We start from the raw sequence: 23,281 nt of genomic DNA, 5'->3' as shown, positions 1-23,281 counted from the left end.
TCTATGGTTTAAAAACACCCCTGGCCAAACGGCGTGCATCTCTTCCCACTTTAATAATTGCTGTAGTTACCATGTTCTGAACATCACATCCTTTCTTTTCTACCCAGATGTAATATATATATATATATATATATATATATATATATATATATATATATATATATATATAGGTGGTTGAATAAAAATATTTGGACATTATTTATAAAAATTACCTCAACTTAGCACCAACAAGCTTGTTAGCTAGACAGTTAACATCAGCTAACAATATTTACTTATTTTCAGTACGGCTATGAATAAACATTCATGTCTGTCTACTCGTCTAGTTAATCCAAACAATATACATATGTATAACGTTACTGTTGATAAACAATATAAAAACAGACGTCACATAGGACATTTTAATAAAACTGTTAACATTATTGCAGCGGGGAATTTGAACGTGCATGAGTTATTGTATGTAATCTGTGTTATTTACATTTTTTTTTTTTTACCTAAAATTGATGTGTCTGCACTCGAGCATTTCAGTAGGCTTAAATAGATCACTCTTTGCAACTGATTTAGTTCCCAAACAACTGAAAATTTTGACCTAAATATGATTTTCAGTTACAATAATTAATCCAATATTTCGACATTAATAACTTACTTTCAGCAACATCAGACGCACGCGGGCTCACAAGATCTCCCGGTTCTTACTTCTGGAGACTCGCACTAAACGGTTCATTTGAATCAGTGAGTGGTCGACTCCAGAACAGCTGCAATCGGATCATTCTAATTCCTAAACGAATCGTTTGGTGCGATTCGCGATCCGATTTAAAGGTTTATTTTGAAAAGACTCAGTTCATTCAGGATGAATCAGACACCACTTCTGCGTGTCGGAGCACGTGATATATTTATAGGGAGTAACGATATGTTTTATGAAATGTAGTGAAGTAAAAATTAAGATTTTATGCTTTGGAATGTAGTGAAGTAAAAGTAAAAGTTACTCAAAATAACTCAAGTAAAGTACAGATACTTGAAAAATGTACTTAAGTACAGTAACGAGGTAAAGCTACTCCGTTACTGTCCACCACTGGTCATAGCGCTACTCACTCAGTGAGATTATATTACACTGGGAAAACATACCTTTTCCACTAGGAACAAAAACGTTGTGGAAGCCACAACCTTCCCAAAGGACGTTTCAGAAGCACTTACACATACACATACAACTGTTAAGGTGCATATTGTAGCCCTCTTAGAAATGGCAAAAGTCTGCCGGGGAAGACTATAGAATCTAGTGAACGTGTTGGTGGTCACCCATCCTGAAGCTCTGTCACTGAGGTCCCACAGCCCTCAGGAAGATGCAACACTTTAAGTAGAGTGAGCTTGCAACCTGAGTTGGCAGGGCACACTTTGCGCCTGATAAGCAAGGGTGATGGCATCCAATATCCACAATCTACAGACAAGACAAATCAAAGCTAGGGCTGGGTCTCCCTCCTCCAAGGGCAATGCTTGCAGGTTCACTACATGATCCATGAAAGGGGGAAATAGGAACTTTGGGCATGTAGCCTTGATGGAGGCCAATACTTTCAGGAGCAGAGATTTCACTCAAAGAAACTTTGAATGTGAATGGTACAAAGCAACCTCAGAAGCTTATGACTCCAGGGGAGGAGGTGGCAGGCGAGTTGCGACATGCAAGGGGAGCATAGAACACCTTGTCGGTTGATGTACGCAATGGTTGCAGTGTTGTCTGTGTAGACCAGCACATGCTTGCCTTGTAAGCGACCCTCTGAGACGATTCAAGGCAAGGTGTACTGCTAAAAAATCTAGGCAACTGCTAACAATGCGTGCCCATTGTACGCGGCCCTCCAGCTGGTGGTGGAAGCATCCGTGTAAACCACAACATGCCTGGAGACCTGTTCTAGGGGCACTGCTGTCCATAGAAATGCAAGGTCTGACCATGGGGCGAAGGTTTGGCAACAGGCTGGTGTGATATGGACCAGGTGAGTGCTGCTTTGCCACGCCCACCTTGGGACACGTCCATGGAGCCAATATTGATGTAGACTCATATGAATCAGCCCCAGTTGCGTGACTGCTGCTACAATATTTCAATAGGATTGCCGTCCTGCTCTTGAACATATTCAGGCAGTTCAACACCAACTGAGCACGTCCCTGCATAAGGAGTGCTATCTGTTTGACTGAATCCATCTCCTTACCAAGAAAAGTGATCCTCTGCATTGAGGAGAGTTTACTCTTTTCCTAGTTGACCCAAAGGCCCAACCAGCTGAGGTGAGAGAGCACCAAGTTCCTGTGTTTTGCTCAACTGCTCCTGAGACTGAGCTAGTATGAGACAGGTGTCGAGGTAGTTGAGATTGTGAATGCCCTGCTCTCTCAGGGGAACAAGGGTTGCCTCTGCAACTTTCATAAAGACAAGGGGTGACAGGGACAGCCTGGAGGGCAGGATCTTGTATTGGTATGCTTGTCTTTCGAACGCGAACCCCAGCAATGGTCTGTGGTGTGGAAGGATTAACACATGAAAGTATGCACTGTTCATGTTGATTGCTGCAAATAGTCATAGGAGTGTCTTCACAATAGTGAAGCAGATGCTGCTGGACTTGGGGGGATGATGGGCAAACTGAATCACATAGCCGAGTCTGATGGCCTGCAGTAGCCAGTGAGACGGTTTGACTAGCCAGGCACCCAGACACCATTTAAGCTGAACCAGCAGGACCACTGACATACCCACTATAACAGTCCCAGCTTCTTTGCGCTAGTTCAGCTATATAAAAAAAGGGTAATCTTGTGTGCAATACTTAATTGAACTCAGTTGAGATAAGATCTAAAATAAACTCTTCCACCCACAAGTGCAATGTTACTTCCTTCATATAATTCAAAGTTTTACCCATTCCTTTTCCACCAAAACCCAATATATCACAAAACATACACTTGTTATACAGTGATCAATTCATTATTTCCAATCATGCTCTTATATACATATAGGTGTATCGAAATGTCCAACACAGTCATCCGAGGTCCACAAGCCTCAGTAGTTAAAAAAATGAAAAAGGTCAGTCTTATCTGTAGGGGCCAAGGTGGACCATGATGAAGTAAGAGGATGTCCAATGCTTAGTTGTTTGGTGAGTCGTTATTTCTCACTTCAAACGAATCACACAAGTGCTCCAGGAGTATAAGCAGAGTTTGTTTTGGTCCCATCATGTAACTACATCCACACCTGAGGAACATTAGCTACATCCCCAAACCAATCCTCTACAAGAAACACATCACACCATCAATTATTAAATAGATTCCCCATCCGTTCCCCCAAACATTTCACACAAACAATTTAACTTACGTCTAAGCAGGAAACAATCAGTTTCTCAAACAGGATTGGAAAGATAGTTAGCAAACAACCATATGGCAGCATCAAACAGACGTTAGCACTTACTCTGATGCTTCCTGTTTTATCCCATACCAGGTGCCCTCTAGCATCCTCCTAGTGGCTAGGAAGAAAATAGCACCCACCAGTCCTAAAAGATCCTGTGACAGGCGGTGACTGTTACACCGTGGTGGGCGGAACGAAGAGGGGTCTGAGTGTGTGGTCACAAATCTCCATGCCATCTTGGGACCCATAGACAGAGAAAACTGCTCTCTTGTCGAGATTATTGGAAACCAGATTCTCCAACCAACCCTCTGCCAGGTTTGACAGGGCCTGGATGGGCGTGGCGGCCTGCCTACACCTAGCTCCATGGTGCCACCTGCTCAAGGCTGCTGCAGATGTGGCACAGGACCCCAGGGTGGATGCAGGAGGCTGCACTCAGCGACGAGCAGGCTGGGTGCTATGGCCGGCGTGTTAGATCGCCTCAGTCTGCTCCCATGCAGCGGAGAACTGCTGGGCAATGTTCTCAACTGCGTTGCCGAAGAGGCCAGTCTGGGACAAAGGGAACTTGAGGAATCAAACTTGTCGGCATCCTTCATGTTGATCAGATACAGCCAGAGGTGACGCTCCTGGACCACAAGTGTGGACATTGCAAGACTCTGAGAACTCGAGGTGACATTCATCACTCAGAGCCCGAGGTCGGTTGTGGTCCAGAGCTCTTTCAGAACTGTCAGATTGTGACCAGCGTGTAAGGCAGAGGCAGCTTCTCCACAGGTCACATAAGCATTGCCGGTTTGCCAAGCCAGGTCAAGTCAAGTCACCTTTATTTATATAGTGCTTTAAACAAAATACATTGCATCAAAGCAACTGAACAACTTTCATTAGGAAAACAGTGTGTCAATAAAGCAAAATGATAGTTAAAGGCAGTTCATCATTGAATTCAGTGATGTCATCTCTGTTCAGTTAAATAGTGCATCTGTGCATTTATTTGCAATCAAGTCAACTTTATCGCTGTAGATGAAGTGACCCCAACTAAGCAAGCCAGAGGCGACAGCGCCAAGGAACCGAAACTCCATCGGTGACAGAATGGAGAAAAAAACCTTGGGAGAAACCAGGCTCAGTTGGGGGGCCAGTTCTCCTCTGACCAGACGAAACCACTAGTTCAATTCCAGGCTGCAGCAAAGTCAGATTGTGCAGAAGAATCATCTGTTTCCTGTGGTCTTGTCCTGGTGGTCCTCTGAGACAAGGTCTTTACAGGGGATCTGTATCTGGGGCTCTAGTTGTCCTGGTCTCCATTGGATTAGTGGATGTGGTATTATGACACATGATACATAATACTGAGAACAGCACAGGCCACCCCAAATAACAAATTGTCAAACCTTGAGGTCTTGGAACAAGCTGGAGGTCTCCACTCGAGCCCTAACCTCATGGCGGCCTGGGAAAGCATAACCATAATTTCCAGATCCAATTCAGGCACTGGTTCAGTCCAGAGGATTGCGGAGTGCAAGAAAAGCAATGGTGCCCCAAGGTTTGGTTCCCTGGCGGGTTTGTCATCACTGTTACCCTCAGACCCCCTGTGCTACTACCTGAATTAGCCCCTGTCTGAATGTCACCATGACGAGAACTAGATCGAGGCAGAGGCAACCCCTTTTGAGGTAACATAGCTTGGCCCGTAACTCATCCATGAACGCTACCTCAGTGTGCTTAATGCCCAGACACATGAGGCAGCAATCATGACCATCCCCCGATGCCAGGTAACACCGCATGGGTGATACGTTTTCTGCAGCAAGTGCAACGCCATTTTTACAAAGACGTAACGTCGAGTTTGCTAGACCCAATGTCATCTTTAAAAAGACACACCTATGAATGCTCTTTTAGGGAAAAATCTTTTTTAGCGTGCTGAAGAACACTGGATAGATGGCCACCTGCAACACAAATAGGGGAAGTAGAACCTGGTGTGTGCAACCCACTCAACACAGAAAACCACCACGGCTGAAGCGCTGTACCGCAAACACCAAGAGCTCCAAAGAGTGCTCTGAACTCATTCAGCCTTCTTCTCTCAGTAGAGTAGTCATGAGCAAAACGATGTGATCGCTCGGCTCCGAAGCGAAAAGCTGGTATGCGTTTCACCTGCTGCTTAATTATACTCGCACATTACTATTTTAATGTTTTTGAAAGAAGTCTCTTATTCTCATCAAACCTGCATTTATTTGATCAAAAATACAGAGAGAAGAAAACAGTAATATTTAGCAAGGTAGTGTTAAATTGATCAAAAGTGATAGTAAAGACTTACATTGCAGTATATTGTTTATATTTTTTTAAACAACTTTTTAATCATCAAAAAAAAAATCACAGGTTATAAAATAAATATTAAGCATCAATACTGTTTCTAACATTGATAATAAATTAACATGATTAGAATTAGAATGATTTCCGAAGGATCACGTGAAACTGAAGACTGGAGTAATGATGCTGAAAATTCATCTTTTCATCAAAGAAGAAGATTATATTTTAAAGCATAGTAAAATAGAAACATTTAAAGAAAAGAAAAAGAAAAATACAACATTTAAAATGAAATGTTGTGTAAATTAAAAGGTTATAAATCATATTTGTTTCAAATGCTTTTTATTGGGGGTGGGGGGCCTCAAGAATGAATTTTGCAAAGGGCTTCCAAATGTCTAGAACTACAACACTGCATTTACTGAACCTTTTAATGCAAATTTAATACATTTAACTATAATTGTACTGTAGTGAGCAGCAGTTAGATTATGCAAAAGGCAGTTAGACTGCACTGAGCTGCAGCTGTATTGCAGTTATATTAAAGATGACCGATTTACTTCATACACTAATCTTTTTTTACAGCAGTTAATCTTTGAAAGGGTCATCTGGGCCTTTGTTACCCATTAGTTATTATAATTCTTCCACTGAAATTCCTGTTGGCACTGGTGTGTGATTCTCCCTAAGTGCAGGGAGAAGCCTTTAAACAAACACTAGTAAACACAAGTAAACACAGGACACAATTGCACGTTGGACGGAAAAAAGCCCTGCCCTTCATTTACTGTAATGGCATGTCAGTGTTGACAGAGCTGTTTGCGCAGCTGTCACACACTCATCTCCTTGTCAAGAACATTGTCTAAATTACATAGTTTAAAAAAGTCATGCTGTCATGCTCTAGATTTGTGTGTTTACATCAGTGGTTCTCAAATGGTTTTGCTTCAGGAATCAGATTTGACGACGTGTGGAATATATTGAGGATATAGATTTGCTATTCTAAGCTTTATGAGAAAGCCAATCCCTCTATGCTGTCATGATAACCAGAAGGTGTGTGGTGCAAGGCGTAGGCTCATAGGTTGTTGGGAAGAGGGGTAGTTAATTAACTTGAATACTGTACACTTTAAGTGAACCATTATGCATGAATCCCAAATAATCATTCAAAATAGTATTCCTTTAACATTAGTTAAAGATTCGTTTTGCATTTTAGTTTAGGATTATTGGTAATTGATTGGTTACTACAGCACTCCAGACAAGCTAAAATACACATAATATGAATGCCTATGTAAAGAAACACCTTGAATATTGCTGCACAGCACACTTAACTGCTTCATGCTTGTTTAGTAAGTGTGAAAGGCCTTATCGAGCTTTAAGCTTGTGTGAGATCTTACAGGTCTAAATATTTATCTTCAACTGGGCACATCTGGTAAAAGCCTTCCTTGTGCTCACACACCTGACTGACACATGAACTCAGTTTATCAGAACAGCATCTGAATGCCATTCTGTTGTTACATAAGATTCTGGTAAATTATCATATGACTGTGCTAACAGTGATGGTAAAAATGTTCCTGCTATTCCTGATCCCTAACAGTTAATGAACACACTCAAAGTCAGCCATCTCCATCGTTTACCTAAAAAGAAAAAAGAGACCCTTCCCTCTTCCGTTTGGTTTACACAGTTTTAAAATAAACAAACTAATGAACATAACGCAGTGCATAGTTGTCACTTGAAACACGTAAGATTTCTACACTCAAAAAGGCTGTTGCATAGATTAATATGAACTATTTGCATCTACTGTATTTGATTTTATTTAAATAACAAAAATGCATAATAATCAGCTAATAATGAATTCATAAATTATTTTAATATGTATTCATTTAAAAGTGTAGGTTAAAATATGGCTAGCTGTGGAACAAACAAAGTGCAATTAGTTCAAATGTATGAGACTGATATAAATGAAATTCATTGATGATAAATGTATAAACCTGGTTATTGTGTATTTAAAACAGATTTAGATTATTAGTACAGTTATAGAAACTAAACCTGTTTCTTGCTTGATTTTAATATCATTAATGCTAATGTCATTAAACTGAGATATTTTTTTTTATTGTTAACTTGTTTTGTTAAAGCAGTAATTTAGTAGTAATTCAAAAAATAAATAAAAAAATCTTTAAATGAAATGATTTTAGAGGATGTTTGGTTTCAAAACATTGACATCACCTATTGCAGTGCTGGCAGAATTACCCTGCAGCCTTGCAGTTTTCATTTGTTTTGAATGGGTTCATAATTCATTTCTGTGCATTGCAGCTGAGGCGACTGCTTCTGTTCCACTGATTCATTGAACATGAGAACTCCTACTGGCCTTCAGCACCAAACAAGAGGAATTGATGTGAGCTGACTGAATGCTGGGAACCCACGCTGAGAAATTTAGAGCTCTTTGTCAGGCGCTGTTTGGGAAACTCACATCCCTCTAGTGTGAGGTAATGCCTCCTGCTCTCAAATGAATAGTTCATTCAAAGCACAAAGAGAGCTGTGTAAAAATCCTTCAAAAATGTAAACTATACTTTAGGGGTCCACAGAATACGAATACAGATGTATGATACATGATATTGTGTAAGAGATGACAGAATTCTCATCACTGAGTGAACTGTTTTTCTACACCCAAGACAATATCTGAGGAAGCTATTTTTTAAACACCAGCGTTACATAAAATGGATCTAAAATCACTCACACAAAGAAACGCACACAAATAAAATGACAATGACAAGCTGCTGTAAAATATGGTTGCATTATGTGTAATTAACAGCCTTTATTGCGACAATACCATATTTGAATCCAGCCAAATGAGCCATAAAGCTTTTTTTATGGTGGATTGATTTCCATTTAATATACCTTATGTTAGATTGAAGTCAAGGCTGACTGTGTGAATGGCCCAGTTTTCTCTAGAATTTAGTTATGACATGTTTAAACATTTCTAAGCTAGTGTAAATATAACAGACAGCTCTCCAGAGAACAATTACACACTTATAAACAATGACTCATGGCTTTGCCAAAACCACAAATGAGCAGACACACACACACACACACACACACACACACACACACACACACACACACACACACACACACACACACACACACACACACACACACACACACACCCATGAACAGATTGCCACCCAAGACCAAGGTATCTGTTTCTCTGTCCCTTCTGAAATTGGCATTATCCGAGATCTGCTAGTATCCTCTTTGAATTTCCACCATGAACTCATATTCTTTGTACAGAAAGTTATGCATAAATAGGATCTCAGCTGTTTGCCATAAGGAGGTATGTGATACCTGGAAAAAGCCATCTGCTAACATTCCCATTCATCTCAATGGTAGTTGATTTGCTGGCATACACTTTCTCAGAAAGTTTCTATCTTTGGGTGTTACTAGTGCTGTTACAGCAGCCAAGTTTGTATGACAAGTTGTATCTGAGCCGTAAATGCTGTGTGAGAAGTCATTACAAAGCCACTGGAGACTGACATCATGATTGTGCAGACTGAAGCAATGAATCAAAAAATCATGTTCAGTCTCAAACCCTTTTAGTATCAACTCACACTGTAACATCCAAGCCAGCAGACAGGGAAAATATTTTACGTTTCACTAAAAAATCTCAGTTTCTCTCCTCTCATATGTCGGACTACTTAAGTTCTCGCCAACAATCATCGTTGTGGTGTATTAATGTGCACTGTACTGATGTTATCATATCTATGAGTGAATTATGATATAATACTTTCACATGGAGGTGTATTGACTGTGACCTCAGAAATATACCAGAGTAAAATCAAACAATTCACTACTTTCCTCATGCAACCTTTCTTTATCACGAGCTAGCAGGATCCTAACAATGAGCTCTTTCTTGGCAAAACTAATCAGGGTTAAACTTTAAAACAGGAAAACAAGTCTGGTGTTCAAGGCCTGGGATGCATACGCTGAATGTTTTTAAGAGGAAAGAGGAGGTGAAGCTCAGATGGTAAATGCCAGTGATCTGCTGAAAAGGTCAAATAGGAATCATATTTTCATATATTTAAATGTTTAATTACAAACATCTATGAGTTAAAGTCAGCATGAAATGGCACTGTTTTCTTTCCTGTGCTGACATATTTCCTATTGCAACAGGAAGTTGGGGTGGGGTAAGTCATATGGCTCATTCTTTTGTAAATTGTCAATTTAGGAATGAGAGCTAAAATCCGGAAATGAGTTAGCATTTTAGCACTTCCGCTTCTATTATCCTTAAATCAAGGGGTTTTTGCCTCAAATAAGGTCTTTACAAAGCTCAAGGTGTTGTCACTTTTTATTCTACAACAAAAGAATACACGGAAGAAGGAGGTAGAGAGGAAAGGATGTTATAATTACAATATTTGTTAAAAATTTACTATTTTTAAATATGTTAGGAGAGTTAAACATAGATTAGGCAAAATTACAATTATGATTTTATTCCTAAAAGCCCCAGAATGAACCAATGTCTACAGAAAGCTATCCATTTGCATTAGGTTTGTTAGTGCAGGATCCCCTGTAGCCCCAGAGCGGCAGAAAACATGGAAACTATCCATTTTAAGAGTCCCACAAAAGTAATTCATCACTAGTAAATCATCTGTTATCTATGGAGCCCCACACATGACATGCAAGAAAAAATTAATAAATTGTGCGCATGATTTACTAATTCGTTCCCTCAATGTACTAAAACGTGCACATGATTACTATTGTGTTCCCTCGATTTACTATTTTGTTCATTTGGTTTATAAATTGTGCGCACCTCGATTCGAGGGAACGCAATAGTAAATCGAGGGAACGTAATAGTAATCGTGTGCACGTTTTAGTATACTGAGGGAACGAATTAGTAAATTGTGCGAACAATTTATTTATTTTTTCTTGCATGTCATGTGCGGGGCTCCGTAGTTATCATATAATGAAATATTTCAAATTCAATGACATTTAATAATCATCACAATGTCCTCACAGCCATATGAGTCTGATGTGATCATGATAACTTTCGACATTTGTTTACACATTAGTTTATTTTAGACTTCATAAGCTGGGTCAGTAAAAGAAACTCATAGGAAGAAACTGGTCATTTTCTGTGATCCAGTCGTGCACTGCAACAATGTGGTGGTAAGTGATATTTTCTCAAATAACAGCCTAACACAACTGCCCTGCTCTGGCTCCCTCTTCATTTGTTGATAAATGAACTCAGCAGATGTGATATGTTCAGGACGGCATGGCAGTGAATGGACCACACATGAATTTCTGCTTAAGAGCAGGGTTAACTAGTAAGTTTTTCACAAAGTTTGGGGATGTCTTACTGAAGACTGTGAATCAGCTGACAAGTATTTGCATGTCTTTAGAACGACATCTAGTGGCAACATTGTTCTTGCCACTTCAGCTCTACCAAATTAAGTCAAACTGGTTCACCCTGACAGAAACAATTCATTTTACCTATAACCAGCTGATCTCTTTAGTGTGTTTGCTCTGGGTCTCAAAATATTTTCACTGGAGAGTTAAATCAGCTCGCATTTACACTGGCTGCAAGTACACTTCAAAATGATGCAAGGAAATTGAAAATTTCTTCAACAGCTCTATTCTACAACAAAATCAAAGACTGCATTTGCACGGAATTGTATTGGCAAAACCTGTCAAAATATTGGACCTGTGCATTAAGCCCTGCAGTGTGTGTAAATGAGGCTGCTGATTTTATATCAGCTGTTAAGGAGTAGGCAAGTGCCAATTTTATTTCAATTTCAAGTCTATACATCAAGCCTGGACATGCCCATTGAAGGCCCCAGGAGAGTCTGCAGGGTAAATTATATGGTTCTTTCCGAGAAAACCAATTCCACTGCTTGTCAATGCAATACTTCATTCTATTACTCTGTATTTTATTACACACAACAGCAGACATTGGAAAACTTTTTCAGGGCTTTTTGGGGGGAAATGGGTTAAACATGACCCAAGATTCACAATTCACTTTTGTGACATATATCTATTTGGAGAAGAAAAATTTTTATTAAGGAGGACAATTATTTCCGTTGAAACATGCTGATGAAAAATGGACAATACCTTTAACATGCATTAAGAAAGTAATGTATTGATTCATGTTGAGTAATCACAACCTAAAAATGCCTTGGGCAATTTAGCCAAATTATGGACTCCAGATGAGAGCAGTATTTAAATGAACCATCTGTGTTTAAAGATATGATAATTATATGCTCTGAATCACTGGATTTATGTAACAATCACGTTATTCCTGTGCATTGATTCTCAATGATTTCACTCCAGATTTTACATTGGTCATCAAGTGGCAACTCAACAGAGTACCTAAACTGTAAAAAAACACATGGCATATAGGTTTATGGGATGCAAAACCTTTATAGAGTAGAATGATTTTGAAATAACCATTAATATAATTTAATTTGTATTCTGTGCTTCTGGTAAGATGTGGAAGCAAGTATAAGATCCTATTTTTCCTTTGCAGTTTAAGGCTCTCTGTCATTTTTGAGCATTTCATGTATAATGATGGTTTTGGGAAATTTATTTCAGTTAATGCCTTACTTGCATTCTACTTAGTGCTTAAGGTAACCACCCTGGGAAAGAGTTTGCACCAAAGATCTGGCAACCAAAATCTGTTTTTGTCAAAATGAAGGAGGATTTCTTAAAGAACAACTTGACTCCTCAGTCCTCAAATCCGCCCCCAGCTCTCCAGCCACAATCCTTTAATCCACAGTCCCCACACACTGTGCTCTTCAAACATCAACACTTTAATTAACAGGTCACAAAGACGTTTAGAAGAAGACTGAGCATAAATGATTCAAGAGAACCCACATCAAACATGTTTCACCATGAAGGATAGAAGATTTTGAGCACATTCGGCCAATGGAAGAGAACATAAGTGGACCAAGATGAGATGCCATATGAACAAAACACTAATAGATATTTTCAATCCCCATTTGAAATCTTCTTCAAATTGAGGCCTGCCACTGTTATCACAAGACCTAGTAGTTGGGTTTTGCGTGGGCCGCTGTGAAGATCTCAATTGACACTTATTTGTGAATGTAAATGCTGATCTTCACGCCTCCTCCACGTCTCTTCATACCTCCAGATTACTTTTTGATGACTGAATTTCAGTTTGTAGGAGTCATTTAGGAGCTTCCACATTTTGCAGGATAAAAATAGATGTTGCACATCATTTGACGTGGCCATACTTTCAATTGTCAAGTTCAAATTATAAATATTACGAAAGGCATTCAAAGTTGAAGATGAAAAACGAACTACATAATGTACATGATATTAGGAACCTTCAGTTGCTGTGTAAAACTGAAAGGAAAAACACAGTCCAAGAAGGTATATACAGAGGATAGTGAAAACAGCACAACAAGAAAAATAAATGACTTTGATTCTGTAAACCATGCTATGTGTGAATGATGAAATGATTGTGAGAATCCATCAATGGGTGGTTATATGTTTTGTGATTAAAGCGATAGGAAAAATCCACCCACCTGGGTTCTGGCTGTAAGAAAAAGCTTTCAGATTTCACAGCTTCTCAGATGTGTGGGGGAAAAATTTAATTGCACACATCATTCAATGCCAACAGGGAAAAAAGCGACGTGTTTACCCCAAGCTCTGCTTGATTATGCAGCAAGTGAGAGAAGAAATTATTTGTACCATAAAAGTTTAATGCATTTGGTGCTGGTTTAATCTATAGTAGCGGTCCTATCAAGCTCTTCAGTCACGCTCAACCAGCCAGAATCCAGTGAAAAACATGCTTTACTGTATTTCACCTGGAGTTATTCTGTTTTTAAAGAGACATGACAAAACTAGCTTACACTAATCAACAAAATATGCTACTGTAAGTACAAAAATGTTAAGCATGGTGGCTAAAAGCAAATTCACACTTTTTTTTCCAACCACTTACAGGCTAAAACTCATGACCATTGAATCATTGACCAAAACACAATAATTAATTAACACTATTCACTCATTTTCACACAAATTCCAGCTCTTAAACATTTTATGTTAAACTCTAAACACTAAACTTTTAATAATACATCACGCACTCGTATAGAAAGTCACGCAAAAGTTAATTTAAAGAACCATCAAACTAGACTAGACAAAGTTGCATGTGAAATTACAAACCCCATGAGTTACAAACCCTCATAAAATAGTTATAATCAATAATGTAAAAGACTTTGAATCTTAAACATAAATGATCCAGTAGGGTGTGATGGTATCACTGTGATAGTATGCTGTATTTATGTGCGCATGCCCAGTAGAGCCAAACGTATCGCTTCTAGCCTTGCTGTGCGCATTTGTCATATCCCGAGCTTTGCATGTGTGTGTGCACTGTGCCAAGGCATCAGTCATTTAAATTTTTGCAAAAGCAGCATTATTAATTAAATAAAATGAAAATAAAGTACATAAAAATAATTTGACCTTACAGCTCCAAACTCTGTTCTAGAGGGCCAGTGTCCTTTATAGTTTAGCTCCCAGTGTCGGACTGGGGGTAAAACCAGAACTCATTACCAGGGCCCCAAAGGAAGAGATGGCCCTTGAAAAGTATGAATCTGCCTATGCATAGGGCCCGGGATCTTGTGTGGTGGTGTCAGGTTATTTGTTAATCTAGCCACTGTGTTTTAATTAAAAACCTTGGATTGTATGGTTAATTTCAATGAGTTTGTGGATATGCAGTTTTTAGGGCCTGTCTATAATTGGACAAACTGTTTTTCCATGCAATTCTAAAAACTTCCAAGTCAGTTTTTCTCCGTTTGCACTCAAGACTACAAGTTTATTTCTTGGCAGAATGAGTATTACTGTTATACCATGGCAGAGTACATTTTTCTCTAACCTTTTTCAATTTGATGGGGGCAACAGCTTCTAATGTATTAGAGAAAATAGTGCCCATTTTGCCAGTCATTTTGTCTAGTTCTTGTGTATTTTTGGGTACACATATCATTTGAGATAAATCAGGCAAGTTATTTGTGAATCTGTCTTTGGTGGCTGGAACAATAGTTCTGCCCAAACGGTAACGCTGTGACATATAGTTAATATCAGTTATACGCAGCATGCACGATACAAGAAAATGGTTGTTAACATCATGACGTTGAGGTACAACAATAAAATCGATTCCATGCGATATAATTAAATCTAGTGTATGATTAAAACAATGAGTGGCCCCAGTGACATTTTGCTTGACTCCAAAAGAGTTTATTAGGTCAGTAAACGCAAATCCCATGTAGCATTTTTCTATTATCAACGTGAATAGTAAAATCTCAGACGATTTATCAATGCTTTATCAACCATAACCAAAAGGTCTGAGAGGAAATCTGCAAATTCTTTTAGGAATTCTGCATACGGCCCTGGTGGTCTACACACAGTAGCCAGAGCCAAAGATAGAATAGATTTATTTTGCATACATGACAGTGTAACATTAAACAGAAGTATTTCGAATGAGTTAAACCGGTTTCCTGTTTTCTGGGTAACATTGAGAATATCATTATATATTGTTGCAACACCTCCCCCACGACCAGTCTGCTGGGGCTCATGCTTATAACAGTAGTTCGGTGGAGAAAACTCATTTAGACTGTAGAATTGTTGCCGCCACTGCCATGTCGTGGAGATACTCTATGTTTCATGTGAAAGCAAAACTACTTCATTTGGCCTTCCAAAAGAGGATTAGTTGTATTTACAACACTGTTCCAGAACAGTTCAACCCAAATATTCAGATGTGTGCAGCCGTTTTACGGGGGACTATTTCCTGGGAGAGCAGCCTACAATGCTGGCTGTGCACAAAGGCTGTTTCTATAAAGTGGGGAAATTCCAACTTTGCAAGGACAGTCAGGCACTTCTGACTCACACACTTTAAGTACGTTTTCCATTTAAAGAATTTGCCGCTGACAATTCAAATGTGAGTTTTAAGCAGTGTAGAGTAGCGCTTATTGTTTGTCGTTTCTCCGATCACAAATGCAGATACTGAATGCTTTTATCCAAAGCGACTTACAAATGAGGACAATAGAAGCAAACAAAACTAACAAGAGAGCAACAATACATAGGTGCAAATGACAAGTCTCGGTTAGCCTTATGCAGTACAGTACATGTAAGAAGGTTTATATTAGGGGTGCTCTGTTTGATTTGTTACCGATCACTATGTTTGTTCGGCGGTCTCTTAAAAGGCCAATCTCAAAAACAATCTCAAGCTCATGACACGCCTGCCATCAGAAGTTTGGCATGACATGCAGTGGCACCATCATCATCAAATAATTATAATGCTGAAGGTAAGGTGCAATTCATATTTCTTCATTAAATAACTAAAGTAATTTTGAATACTTTTTGTGAGACATAATTTCACAAACAGCGCAAGTGAATCACTGCACGCTCTCTCTCTTTCTCTCTAAAAATGCGCAAATGGATTCAAATCACATTGTGTCTACACTATAAGTGAGCTGCATGCTGCACAGTTGACTCAGGAATTTTCATTTTCACAATCTCCAGCAATGCAGACCATTTCTGCTGCAAGTGCTGAATTAAAGTGACAACTCATTGTTTGCTGTAAATATGTAAACGAAAATGTAGTGATTTTTGCTTTCGCCAACCTAGGGAGGCGAAATAGTGTAGTGATGTGTATACACGTCACCAACGACATTATGATATTTGGATCATGTGTCACTTAAGGTGTGGTAATGAGTGCATCACATAAAAAAAGATTGGTGGGATCTCTAACTTGTAGAACCTCTTTCTGTATCATCAACAAAAGGAAGACACAAGTGTGATAAAATATTTTTTATTAAAAAAAGATAGACAAGAGTAATCAACATCTACTAAATGAATACCATAAATTAAATAAGAATAAAGTGCATAAGATGCAAAAATGTGCTAGTGAATGGGTGTTGGTTTGTCAGAGCTACATTATCTGGAAAGATAAACTGTTGTTACTCTGAAAGAAATAAGATGAAGAACCCTATTATGCATCAAACAGATACATGAAAGATTTGCTATAAACTGCAGTCAGCAACATAATATCTAATGTAAATTAGAAAAATCGTCTCGGTTACGTATGGTAACCCTCGTTCCCTGAAGGAGGGAACGGAGACGCCATGTCGGTGACCGACGAATATGGAATATCACATTGATAGACCAATCTACTTAGAGTGTAAACTAAACGAGCCAATGCACATTGGCATGCAATTATTGCATCCAGCTGCCGCTGATCACTGTGTGAGTATAAGAGGGCAGCAGGTGCAATGCATACCAGTTTTTCACTGAAGAGCCGAGCCGGGGACCCGGCAGCTCAGCGGCGGTACAATAACCATGGCGACGCGACGCGACATGGCGTCTCCGTTCCTTCCTTCAGGGAACGAGGGTTACCATACGTAACCGAGACATTCCCTTTCAGCCAGTCACTCTTGATGCCACGTCGGTGACTGACGAATATGGGATCCCTACCAAAGCGCCATGGGTGCTGCCCCTTCCAGTGCCCTGTGTGAGCCACCTTCACCCCTATTAGGTGTAGGCCGGGGCTCGGAATAAGTAGTTCCACTCACCAATGTCAAAGCACTACCTCACTGGGTGAGATTGGATAACACTGAGAAAACGTACCCGTTCGCTTGGAACAGGCACGCTGCGGAAGCCCCATCCTTCCCGAAAGAGGTCTCGGAGGCAAATGCACATATAGCATCTGTTTAGGAGTATAAGGGGAATTTTGAGGTGATTAAAACCCTCTTGGGAAGGCAGAAGTCTGCCGGGGAAACATGGGCTCTAAGGCTATACCGTGGACTGTACGCATACGAGTACCGCTTAGGTCTCGATATGGAACCCAGCCTTCCATGGTTCTCACGGATTCATCATGAAGGCCTGGTGCCAGACGTTCCCGCCGCGTCCATCTGCCTAGGGTGTTGGAGGATCTCAACAGGGTCTACAGTACGGACACTCTGGAGCAGTTTTAGCAAGCCGACACTAACCGGGGCCTCTCTGTGCCACTACCCGTTTGAGGTGAGAACACAGGAGGATACTAGCTCTACACAAAGGCTATAGAACCTGGCGAACGTGTTAGGGGTTGCCCAGCCCGCAGCTCTACAAATATCTGTCAGCGAGGTGCCACGAGCCAATGCCCAGGAGGATGCAACACTTCTAGTTGAGTGAGCTCGCAACCTGAATGGGCAGGGCACATCCTGAGCCTGATAAGCCAGGGTTATGGCATCCACAATCCAGTGGGCCATCCTCTGCTTAGAGACGGCATTCCTCTTCTGCCTGCCTCTGTAACAGACAAAGAGCTGGTCTGAGGTCCTGAAGCTTTGTATCCGGTCTACGTAGCACCTTAATGCTCGGACTGGACAAAGCAAAGCCAGGGCTGGGTCTGCCTCCTCCAGGGCAGTGCTTGCAGGTTCACCAATTGGTCTTTGAAAGATGTAGTGGGAACCTTGGGCACGTAGCCAGGCCGGGGCCTCAGGATTACCTGGGAGTCAGCCGGCCCGAACTCTAGGCATGAATCGTCGACCGAAAATGCATGCAGGTCCCCTACCCTCTTGATGGAGGCCAGTGCAAGCAGGAGTTTTCAATGAAAGAAACTTTAGCTCAACTGAATGCAAAGGCTCGAATGGGCCCTGCTGTAGTGATTTAAGCACTAGAGTCAGGTCCCAAGGGGGTATAGAGGGGGGCCGGGAAGGATTTAACCTCCTGGCCCCTGTAAGGAACCTGACGATGAGGTCATGCTTACCCAGAGACTTCCCATTCATGGGGTCATGGTACGCAGCAATAGCGGCAACCTGGACTTTGAGGGTGGAGGGAGACAGCCTTCGCTCCAACCCTTGCTGCAGAAAGGATAGCACGACTGCAATTGGGCATCTTCGGGGGTCTTCTCGGCGAGAAGAACACCACTCAACGAACAGGTTCCACTTCAAGGCATAAGCATGTCTCGTAGATGGTGCTCTTGCCGAAGTGATGGTGTTCACTACCTCTTGGGATAGGTCACCTAGAACCTCCGCGTCCTGTACAGGGACCAGACATGGAGTTTCCAAAGGTCTGGACGTGGGTGCCAAATGGTCCCCTGCTCTGAGTCAGTAAATCCCTCCTCAGAGGAACCGACCAAGGAGGGGCTGTCGAGAAGAGCACTAGTTCGGGGATCCAGGTCTGAGTAGGCCAATATGGCGCTACTAGCAAGACTTGCTCCTCGTCCTCCCGGACTTTGCACAATGTCTGTGCGAGAAGGCTCACTGGGGGAAATGCATACTTGCGTAGGTCCCACGGCCAGCTGTGTGCCAGTACGTCCGTGCCGAGAGTTCCTTCGGGCAGGGAGTAGAACAACTGGCAGTGAGAGGTTTCTGGAGCAGCAAACAGGTCTACCTGAGCGGCTCTGAACCGCCTCCAAATCAGCTGGACCGTCAGGGGATGGAGTCGCCATTCTCCCGGGAGCATTGCTCGAGACAGCTCGTGGGCTGTACGACTGAGCAGGCCTGGAATGTGAACGGCACAAAGTGACCTCAGAACCTTCTGACTCCAAAGGAGGAGGTGGGGGGCAAGTTGCGAGATGCGACAAGAGCGCAGACCACCTTGTCGGTTGATGTACATAACAGTCACAGTGTTGTCCATTCGGACCAGCACATGCTTGCCTCGTAAGAGACCTTTGAGACAGTTCAAGGCAAGGTGCACTCCTAACAACTCTAGGCAATTGATGTGCCACTGCAGCTGCGGGCCTGTCCAAACCCCTGAGACTGCATGTTGTACGTGGCCCCCCAATCGGTGGTGGAGGCATCCGTGTAAACCACAGCATGCCTGGAGATCTGCTTTAGGGGCACCCTTGCCCAGAGAAATGCAAGATCTGACCACGGAGTGAGGGTTTGCCGACAGGTCTGTGTAACTTGGACCCGGTGAGTGCCGCGCTTCCATGCCTACCTCAGGACTCAGCCATAAAGCCAGTGCTGGAGCAGTCTCATATGCAATAGGCCGAGCGGTGTAAGTGCCGAGTAAGTGGTTTATTGCATGTTACGCCCAAAAAAAACACGCATTACTCATTAAGAGAATAGGGACAACCCGTTTAGACCATGTCCTCCGGGGCCAACAGTTTTCGTCATTAAAATAGCAAAAGTGGATTTGGACATGTAAAATCCTTTGAATTTAGATTGTTAAAATAGGGCCCAAGGTCTCTGGAAAAGGTCTTTGGATAAATTATATTTATGTTCTCTGTGGTTACGTGAGCAGTCCGGTAGTGGTGACTTCATCCACTGGTGGTGCTGGTAGCAAAACAGTGGGGAAAGGAATAGGAATCCGTTTCATTTCATTTCGTTTCACTAAGTGCTGGAGGATACTGATCTCCAGGAGCTCCAAAGGCTCTTAAAATCTGGAAAATGCAGATGTGGCCCTAGAGAAGCTGCAGGAGGTTCTTAGCCTGGAACATGCAAGCAGTTACCTTGGAGTGAAGGTATGTTTGCTGGAGCTTAACCTTGTTGCAGATATCGGCGTCTCTTCTGCATCTCTGGACTAGAGACTCAGAATTTGCTCAGTGGACTGTCTCTCTAGGATGGAGACTCAGGACTTGTATAGAGACTCTGAATGAATTGTGAACATAGATTATCTCTTTCATCTCAGGCTGGAGGCTCAGAATGTGGTCATATCTGTTGCTGCACCAAAGTTGGAGACTCAGGACTTGTTATCTGTTATTACCTCTTCCCTCATGGGCCATAGGTTCAGAATGTTGGTTATCTGTTGGAGTACTTTCCTTGACAGGACTCAGACTCAGAATGAAGATTGATCTGCTATTGTCTCACCCTTGCGGGCAGGAGACAGGGGATGGGTTATTTCTGTAGATGTATTCCTGGTAACAGGACTCAGACTCAGAACAGTGTATCTGTAAACATATTTTCCATTGCAATCAATCAATCAACATAGAGCCCTTTACAACACTCAACGTGAACCAAAGTGCTTTCCAATACAAAAAAACTAAAAAACAAAACAATAAAAACTCAAAATAAAAGCCAACAACAAAAAAACATAAAATACACACAAAAAATGTCACTACAATTGTTAGATATAAAAAGCCATTCTAAATAAATAAGTTTTAAGCATAGTTTTAAAAAGACCAGTAATGCTGTGCATATAAGTGGGAAGCATATTCCAAAGTGTGGGCCCAGCTACAGAAAAAGCCTGGTCACTCCAGTGTTTGAACTGTGACCTTTGGACTTCCAGCAAAAGTTGATTTGTTGACCTGAGCCCTGTTTGGTTGATGAAAAGCCAGCATCTCAGTTACATAAGGTGGGGTAAGGTCATTAAGAGCTTTGAAAACAAACAATACAATTTTAAAATCAACTCCAAAATAGACTGGAAGCCAGTGGAGTGAATAAAGAATTGGGGTTATGTGCTCACATTTGCATGTGTTAGTTAAAAGATGGGCTGCAGTGCTCTGCATCAGCTGAGGGCACCTGAGGGACAACTGTGAGACACCAGCATAAAGTACATTACAATAATCTAATCTTGGACTGATAAAAGCATGAATAGCTTTCTCAAGGTCAGAGCAATTTGGCCAAAAAGCTTTAAGCACGCTGTCAATTTATCGAGTTTCAGGCTACTATCAAAAGTCACACTGAGATTTCTGACAGTTGGTCAAAGCCAGACTATAATGGACCCTAGAGGCAGGATGTAAAGTGAAAATAAAATAGGCCCTATAATAGAGCCTTGTGGCACCCCTCAAGGGAGAAGTGGTGGAGGAGAAAAGTCCCCAATCACTACAGAAAAGGTTTCTATTGTTCAAATATGACGAGAACCACTGAAGTGCGGTACCCCGAATGCCAACAAAGTGATAAAGGCACAGTACTCAGACTCAGATCTGAGGTTTATCTGTTAGTTACTCACTTTTGCAGCCTGGAGACTCAGTTCAAGGAGTGTCTTTTGGGAAGGTACCTTTTATCTCTTTTAATTGCAATCTGGCACTTCTCTATTTCCAGGCTGTAATTAGCTTTTTCCATCATAGTGGGGGGACACCCTTCTTTCCTCTTGTGGAACTTATTTGCATAGTCCAAACACACATTTAGAAAAGCGTAACTAAGGAATTACCAGTGCATTATTCACTTACCAAACCACAACCAGAGTACATTTGCCAATGTTCTGAACACATTAAACCCAAACATGATGGAAAAAGATTTAACTTTCATGCATTCATTTTGTACATTAACAGCTGAGTATGATGTTGCACTAATACCTCGCTGTCACTGAGAATACTTATTTCTCTGAATAAGTTGTAAGGATGAAAGAACCTGAGAAACTTTGATTTCCCGAGAAACAAGACAATACAAATATACACAGGCATCACAGAGTGGAGGTGTAGGAGACCTACTTCTCTTCTGTCCATTTGTTTCATTTTAAATCCCTTCACCCATGCTTCCTTCAACTCACTCTGCTCAAAATTATTACATGAAAATGACAATGCAAGTGAACTGCCCCAGTCTTTGGTCTTTTTCTGTAGCCAGAAAGCTCGTAGTGTGGTGTATGTCTCTTCACTTCATACTATGTATTTTCTAAGGTCAGGTATGCATATTTTACTTTTAGATTCATCTTTGTGAATTTAATGTTTTATATTGATATGATTTGATATGTTTAAATTGGAAATGTAATTGGAAGAATACATATTTACCTAACTGATAATAAATTGTCACATTTGATAATAAAATGGAGTCAGATTAGAATTGGATTTAAATTTATTAACTGTGCGCTGAAAAGACCGAACACGCATGAAACCTTCAGCCAGCAATGGATACCTTCTTTGGACCTTACAGTTAAGTGTAAGATGTGTATGTTGTAGTTTGCATCAGTTTAAGGTTTGAGAACATAGTTATGAATGGATTTGGATGGAACTCTGCAATCTCTCTTTGTTTCACCCACTGCTGCTATGTCCAGAGGTCCAAAGAAATTTTTATGGTAGTCACAGGCCAAAACCTGATGAAACAGTCTGTTGGTGGGTGAAGGACAGAAACTGCATTTTGACCAATAGGAAGTCCCGTCCTTCCCGGGCTTTGTACCAAAAGTCTTCTTCTTGCCCTCTAAAAGGTGTCTGGCTGTTTTTTGGCATCTTTATCTGATGAACTGTTTGCTTATCAAGATCCAATCACAATGTAGCAAACCTAGTGGTCAGAGAGGTTCCCCGCCAGAAACTGGGCCCTGGAATGCTGTCCACTACAAATGCATATAAACTAAGTTTGCTCTGTTTCACATTTAACACATTTGCAGGGCAGGGGTGCACCAGGGGTGACAGGTTTGAAAACCACTGGTGTAGATGATTAAGAGAAACTTTAAAACTCAATCATTCATCACCAGACCATTTACCATCCTTTATTTTCACTTTAAAGAATGGGTTTGACATTTAATGCTGTCTTGATTGCATCAATTTTTGCCTCCAATGCAGCAATCAGAGATTTACAGCCACCCAGTCACCATTGCTGTATGGCCTATGAAATTTAACTTTAATAAACTGATGTAACACACCCATATTTCCCTGCAAATAATACAGCATATTACACTCTGGACTAATGTCCAACATTCAGAGAATAATTCCTTCTGGAAACTGAAATAAAAATGTATACAACTATGTTATTTCTGAGCACTCAAGAAAACAGCCCAGTCTGTTCCTATGACACTTTTTTT

General features: G+C 41.0%; 1 long non-coding RNA gene across 1 annotated transcript in view; it reads right to left on the bottom strand.

The window, feature by feature from the left end:
• Positions 1-23,281, bottom strand: part of LOC127944497 (uncharacterized) — a 145,244-nt gene that overhangs the window by 84,858 nt on the left and 37,105 nt on the right. The window lies entirely within an intron of this gene.

The sequence above is a fragment of the Carassius gibelio genome, chromosome A3 (genome assembly GCF_023724105.1).
Source record: "Carassius gibelio isolate Cgi1373 ecotype wild population from Czech Republic chromosome A3, carGib1.2-hapl.c, whole genome shotgun sequence".
Classification (NCBI taxonomy): domain Eukaryota; kingdom Metazoa; phylum Chordata; class Actinopteri; order Cypriniformes; family Cyprinidae; genus Carassius; species Carassius gibelio.
The sequence above is the reverse complement of the archived record's forward strand: the minus strand, read 5'-3'. Positions and strand labels throughout refer to the sequence as shown.